The sequence below is a fragment of the Acanthochromis polyacanthus genome, chromosome 3, assembly GCF_021347895.1.
Source record: "Acanthochromis polyacanthus isolate Apoly-LR-REF ecotype Palm Island chromosome 3, KAUST_Apoly_ChrSc, whole genome shotgun sequence".
NCBI lineage: Eukaryota > Metazoa > Chordata > Actinopteri > Pomacentridae > Acanthochromis > Acanthochromis polyacanthus.
In genome coordinates, this window is record NC_067115.1 from 16908033 (window position 1) to 16915604 (window position 7572).

The window sequence follows — 7572 nt, forward strand, 5'->3', positions numbered from 1 at the left end:
GGCTGAGATGGGCTCCAGCGCCCCCCGTGACCCTAGTGAGGATAAAGCGGTGTATAGAGAATGGATGGATGGATGGATGTTTTAAAGACACACAAAAAACAAACAAATAAAAAAACAACACTGGTGTGCTTACACTGATCATTGACAACATTACAGCTATGATAATGTGCAGGTTCCCCTCCTTAGGACATTGACATGAGCCCTCTGAGGGTGTGCTGTGGTTTCTGGCAACAGGATGCTGGCAGTGTTATCCTTCTGGTTCCTTTGGGTTGCTGGGTCGCTCCTTTGGATCAGGTTTATTCATCCCATACTGTATCAAATTGGTGAACTTCTAGGGCGATTTGTTATGTTCCTTTTGTCATTCTTCAGCAGTTTTTGCAGAGTGGCTAGTTGCATTCTTCTGCTGTCTTGCACCCTCTGTTGCTCGGTCGTGCTGATTCATCCTGTTCAACATCAGGAAGATTAGACCATTCTTGTCTGAACGTGCAGCACTGCTCCTGTTGCACGCTGTCATAATATCACACATCGACTACTGCAATCCCTTACTGCATTGTTAAACCTCTGCAGATGATCCAGAATGCAGCAGCACATCTGGTTTTCAACCAGCCAAAAACAGCACATCACCACACTGTTCAGATCACTTCACTGGCTTCCATTTGCTGCCTGCATAAAATTTTCATACTTGCGTATAAAATTACAATAAAAAACTGCTCCATCATACATGAACTCTCTCATTAAGGTCTACACTCCCTCCCGCTCACTACGCTCGGCCAACAAAAGGCTCCTGATACAAACACCATAACAGGGCCGGTCGATAGCTTGTATCTTCTCCTCTGTGGTTCCCTGGTGGTGGAGCGAGTTACCAAACTCTGTTTGATCTGCAGAACCCCTCTCAGTCTTTAAGAAAAGACTAAAAATCTTAATCGAACACTTTTGCACTTGACAGACTACAAAAGAAGAAAAGAAAATCCTATTATATCTGCACTATCTGTAGATGCCACGGTCCTATGAACTGGTTGTATGGCACTTATCCAGGATGTTTTCTCCTGACTACATCCTTGCTTGTGTTGTATTTACTCTCAGAGGTACGTTGCTTTGGATAAAAGAATCCGCTAAATGAAATTGTACAATTGTAGAATTACAGAATTGTCTTAAGCCCATCCAAACATAATGACAACACAAAAGAACACAAGTGCCATAATATTGTTTTACCATAATTAAATATACTCTAGTAGCTGGAAAAAAAGCTACATTAATCTCTGTGTATAAACTGTGGTGCTGAGTGGGAGTGGGAGCAGCAGACTCACAGATGACGTCTCTGTGTGTATCAAGCAGCAGACTCCTACACTGTTGATGTGCTTTTACTCATTACTTTCACTTCAAAGTTAAAATCACATAATGGCATGGGTGGACACTCTGCCTGGAGCACAGCGAGTTCCTTCTGGCTTTAATTTTGATGGTGGCCACTCAGAGGTCATCCTTCATGTCACGATCCGAATTTAAATCGACCTAGACTCACTGATGCTGTTGCTAATCCATCATCACCTCTTTGGTTATGTGGGGGAAAGAAAATTCAGAAAGCTGATGATTTATTTTATGTTTTTATTTTGAAATTTACTAAAAAAAAATTATATTTTTGACACATTTATGGTTGGAATATGCAATTTGTAATAATTTTTTTTAAATTTATTTGAGTTCTGGAAATCATTTCACAACCCACCCTCAGATATCTTGCAAGAACATCCCATTTTGAGAACTAGTGACTAAAAATGACAGACAGATGTTGGGAACACGCTTCTTTGCAAACAGATGAGAACAATGATTTGCATGTTTGCTACAACCAGCAGATGGTTTTCTTAAACTAAAGCAATGAACGGAAACAGTGACAAATTGCTAAGAACCAGTTACAGAATCTCTAAAGCTCACAAACCCACTGTGTAATCCGCACATAGCACTGTGTAAAATGTTAAATTGTTGTGATTTTCACCCTCCGGTTGCTGATATGATTAAATAAATAAGATTATAAGTTTATTTGCTAGAGAAGTAGAAATAAATCTGTGTCTGCAGACAGTAAAATCTGCTCCATGAATGAAGACCAAAGAGGGTTTAATATGCTCTTTGTATTCCTAACAGAAAAAAACACTCTCTGAGAGGCAGGGAGAATTTGAAATCAAAGAAGCATAAAGAAAGATGAGAAGAGACTGAGGAGTATGTAAAGGAGGAACAGCCTCTCTCATCAGTGTAAAGGGGATAATTGGTAGCTGACCCTCTGACATCCATCATCCTCTCCTGAATAGCTCGGTGACGATGACTAACACCGCTCTGCTGCACCACGTGCACACACGAGCTCGCCCAGCACCCCCACAAATTCTCATACACACACATTAAAATCTGTAACCTTGCATCCAAAGTCTTGTTTGTATGTGTAGTGCCCACTCACTGGAGTCATCACTCACTAATGCCTGTAATTAGGGCTCTTTGATCAGCCTGGATGAGTGCTCAATAAGTACACTGAGTAGTAATAAAAGAGGTCTTGTAGCCATTTGTTGTGTGCGCTGAGTGAAACAGAGGGTTCATACATGCATTTGCTGATGTACTTTTTTTCTCCTTGTATGTGGTGCTCAGAGATGAAAGTTAACCTGTCGGTTTCATGTAGAATAATGTGCAATGGATGTTAACGCACAGCGACTGGTTCATAATCTTTAGGGATTATCCAAAGAGATGAAATTCTCAAAATAGAACTATTTCATACGTTGTATCTGCAGATGAAACTGAAAAATATACAGTGGTGCAAAAAAATTATGCTTAAAGGGGAACATTTTACACATTTGCACACACATTCACTGTTTTGCACTAATGTTCGAAAATCACCCATCGTGCCAAGCGTCTGAAAAATGACAGATCTTTGTTTCCATCGCCACCCTTCCACCTGTATTAACCTCTCTGAATCCAACAATGTCAGCTAGCTCTTCTCTGCGATGATCTCTTTCCCCTAACAGTAGCTGATGAGAGCCTGATCGAAGAAAACCGCTTTGCTGCTGAATAAGTCACCAAAATTCTCCAGATGGGGTGTACAAATTTTCACCTGGATACATTGATGAAGCCTCTACTGTGGATGGAAAACCCTGTAATCACTGGAGCTGTTTGGATTTACAATCACACACACCAGGTGTAGGAGCAGAAATTATCCTGATTTGCACCTGCTTTGGATTTCAGCTCATTAAAGTCCCCCTCCGGTCACTGATTAAACTCTGAAAAACTCTTTGTCATATTTAGAAACTTTTTCCATGAAAATAATCCCTCCATGCTTCAAAGCAGCTTAGAAATAACTTTACACTGAATGTGAGGAGCTATAAAGTATGCACCTCTTTCAGGCCAATCACACCAGCTTATCTACTCCTACACTACAGAATCAGAGATTCAGCCGCACATGTTTGAGCTGGAAACCGGTTCTGGAGATAAATTATGACACAGAAAGTCCTACACTGTAAGGTGACATGTTGCTTTCTTTGTTGTTGTTGTTTTTTTTTTGCATATGAAGTCTGTTTTGAAGCCTGTAATCAGCAGTTTCAAGGTGGAAATGCTCAGCTGTGACTCCTCATTTTGCTTAAGATGTATAATGTAGCATATATACAGTGTATTAAATAAAAAGTGTCATATGTGCCTGATACCAAAGTAAAAAAAAAAGATTTTCACCAGAGAGCGTCTTAAATTCTCCAAGTGTTAAAGGAAAAACTTTGCTCGAAGTTTCAATACTTGTACTGTGCTTCATATGCCGTACGTTTAATTTGTCATTCATACAGTAACATAGTTATGTATTTGTAGTAGTCACATGACACTGATTGATAACTTTTGCGTTTGTGCCCTGTGTGTAATATATTTGTAGCTAAACTGAAAGCTGAACATTTGGTTGATCGCCACCAATCCCAATACCTTTGGTGATCCTCGGGCTTTTTATTTAACAAACCAAAATTTAGTTTGCCCAATAATAAGGTTCGGTGCGACCAAATCCCCGCTAAACATTCCCATCAGCTTTGCTTAGTTTTTAATCTATGACACAGGCAAAGGTAACCTGCTGCATCTATGCTACAGTATCGGTTGGGTGAAGAACAGTGTGCTGAGGGCAGCTGAGGAAAAGTCGAGAAGAATATGCAGGTTTACTGGTGCTGCATGTACAGATGACCATCAAAAATATTATGAATGATTATTTGAGAAAATTTCATGACAGTCTGGTCGGTAGTACTTTTTCTCTCTGTGGGTGTCAGCACTAAACAGATGTTCAATGTACATTATTTACCTTTATGTTGGACTAACTGCGAAGCCGTTTATTTTGCTTTAACTTAGATCCGTTCATGTGATACTGCTGAGACTTTCAAGGCGACAAGGTTTGAAATTGCCTCCACTTCTCAGTGACTTTGTCGTTGACTGGCAATCAGGCACAAAATTTAAAAAATCTGCATAAAACATCTCCTGCTTTAACATTTAGGCTCAGTTTAATCTGCTGAGATTGGAAGGTGGAATTGACTGGAACAATGTAATTTCCATGTCACAACAGGGACTTTACACTCAGCCTTGTGTCTTCCTGCACAATTCTAAGCCAAAGTCACAGCATGCTTAGAGAATCATTAGACTGATAATTGGACGGACTAGAAAGGCTATTATTTCTGCTAATGCTTCCAGAGCAGGGCCCTCATCTCTTTAATCACATAGATGACTAATTTTTGACAGTGGGGTTAGGTAGCCACCTCTGAGCAACATGATGCTGGTTACCAGAAGTTGACTCACAAATCCCTGAGGTGAAACCAGTGTGAAGACCATCTAATGATAAAAAGAAATGCCCTTATTACTGGTGCTCAGTGGGTTAGTCAGCTGTTACTGTAAGAGGAAACTGTTTTCAAATGAACTCAAAAGTTGAACTAAAAGAAAAGATGTGATAAGTTTTAAATTCAGTTTGCCTAACAGCAGAGAACTGTAAGTGGCGGCAGAAGATGCTCAGCAGCCTCTGATTTAACACTGGTGTCAATTTACTTACTTTATGTGGAGAACTGGTCGTATATTATCTTATGCATGACACTTTATGTGGACATAGGGACATTTTTAAGGGTTTATTGATGCATTTGTCAACAAATATGACTTCTCCTATGAGGCACTGGCAGTGTTATATAAAGGTGAATGATTGATAACGTGGTACAACATAGGTGCAATCATTTATATTGATATATGGTCACACAACTCAACAAATGTGTCTCACAAGCTACTCATGAAGTCATTCAGGTATTCTGACTTTAAAAATAAATTGTTGACCTCAGAAAAGTAATCAATCAAAAACAAATTAAATAAAGAAAGAAACAAAAAAATCTCTAGATACTAAGTAGAGTTTATCTGGAGCTTAAGTTCTCTCTCCTGTCAAGAAAGTTGAGGAGATTTTTAATAAATGAACCCTTGATAAACACCGACTTAGACTTTTAAATTCATATAAGAAAACCTACTTCATGTAGTAACAGACAAGCGCATTATTCCACATTACAGCAGTTATTTATGCCTGACAGGAAGACTCATAGTTGAAAACAGTGACATTAATAAACAAACGCAGTCACACTGTGCTGGAAACATTCATTAACTCCTTATGAATGCTAAATACGGAGGGCGGACAGCCTTGAAATAAAGTGCAATCACTTAGGGGTTCTCAAGCAATTGATCAAGGCCCATGGTGTTAATTAAACTTTTAAATTCAGAAAGAAATTGTGGAAATGCTTAACTGACAGCAGGACCTGCTGACAGAAAGAGCAATGCTGCCTCCATCTGCTGTAGGACAAGAAGTACTGCAGGAGGATTTAAGGAATCACAAGCAGCCGTCTCAAACACATAACCGCAACGCTTACAAAGACTTTCATTCATCTCAAAACAGTTGCCCACTTTTTGAAAACTTAAATCCATACAGTTTATGGTACACACAGCGCCTGCAACTTCTCCATTTTCTTACCCCCCCCCCCCTTTAAGGTATGTCTGGTGAGAGGTTTATGTTATTTTAAACTTTAAATAGTTCCAAATTGTAATACTTAATCATATAATTGCTGCTGTCTCATTTTTCTACTCATTCAATTGTCCAGAAAATTTAAAAAATATATATTTATTTGATTAAAGACAAAATTTCAAACAGTTTTTCTCCAATTATCAGCCTCAGATTAGATTCATTTTTACATCTACCTGAAAAATATACTGTAATTTCCTTACATTAGGATAACGCAAACACTATGGGGAATTACATGATAATACAATGAATCACAGCCCTATAAATCAGATCAGGGCAAAATGTAGTTCTGCAGCTCAGACTGGATTTGTGCTGTGTGCCAGAGAATCAAAGGGGGCAAAAATGAGATCCGGTGTGTCTGTTGTCCCCAGTAGAGCTCTTTCACAGATTTAGAGGAGGAAGAGTGAAGTGCATGAACTTTGTGGTACTAAATATTCAATTCAATTCAATTCAATTCAATTCAATTTTATTTATATAGCGTCAATTACAGTCAAATCGTCTCAAGACGCTTTACAGAACCCATATGCCTGACCCCCAGAGCAAGCCCAAAGGCGACAGTGGCAAGGAAAAACACCCTTTTAACAGGGAAGAAACCTCGAGCAGAACCCGGCTCTATATAGGGGGGACCCATCTGCCTGCTGGCCGGGCGGGTTGAGAGGGACAGAGGAGGGCAAGGGGGAGGGATGGGAGAAGAGGGAGGGGTGGGAAAGCAAGGAAAACACAACACACATTTGGATACATGCATGACAGGATATGTGACACAAACAAAGTATAAGCTAACATTGAAAACTGACTCAAAGTTTACTCTTATGATGTACGGCTCTGACATTAAACATACTCCATATATAGCTAGCAGTAAAATTCAAACAGTATGTAAGTTAGCATAACAAGTATAGTGAAGGCAATGCAGAGTTGACTGGTGGAAAAAGGGAGTTGGAAGCGGAGGGCTGGAGGAAGGTCAGCAGCAGCATCCCACAGTGGACATGATGGAGACTGGACCAGTTGGTGGAACATCGACCGCAGATCTGAAGCATCCAGCTCTGGGACCAGGGACACTCGGAGAAATAGCACAGGGGGAAACAGAGTGAATGTACTGCAATAACGGTATACATATTAAATGTAAAGGTAGATAGAGAAGGGCTCAGTGCGTCAAGAAAAGTCCCCCAGCAGCCTGGGCCTATAGCAGCATGACTAGAGGCAGAACGAAGGGACGACCAAGAGGGGGTCAGCTGTGCAAATGAAGACACAAGCCGAACCCCTGTGGGTCACCCAGTCAGCCCCAACTATAAGATTTGTCAAAAAGGAACGTTTTAAGCCTGGTCTTAAAAAATAGAGAGGGTGTCTGCCTCCCGAACCCAAACTGGGAGCAGGTTCCACAGGAGAGGCGCCTGATAACTGAAGGATCTGCCTCCCATTCTACTTTTAGAAATTCTAGGAACAACAAGTAAGCCTGCAGCTTGAGAGCGAAGAGTTCTACTAGGATAATAAGGTACTATCAGATCTTTAAGATATGATGGAGATTGGTTGTTAAGAGCTTTATA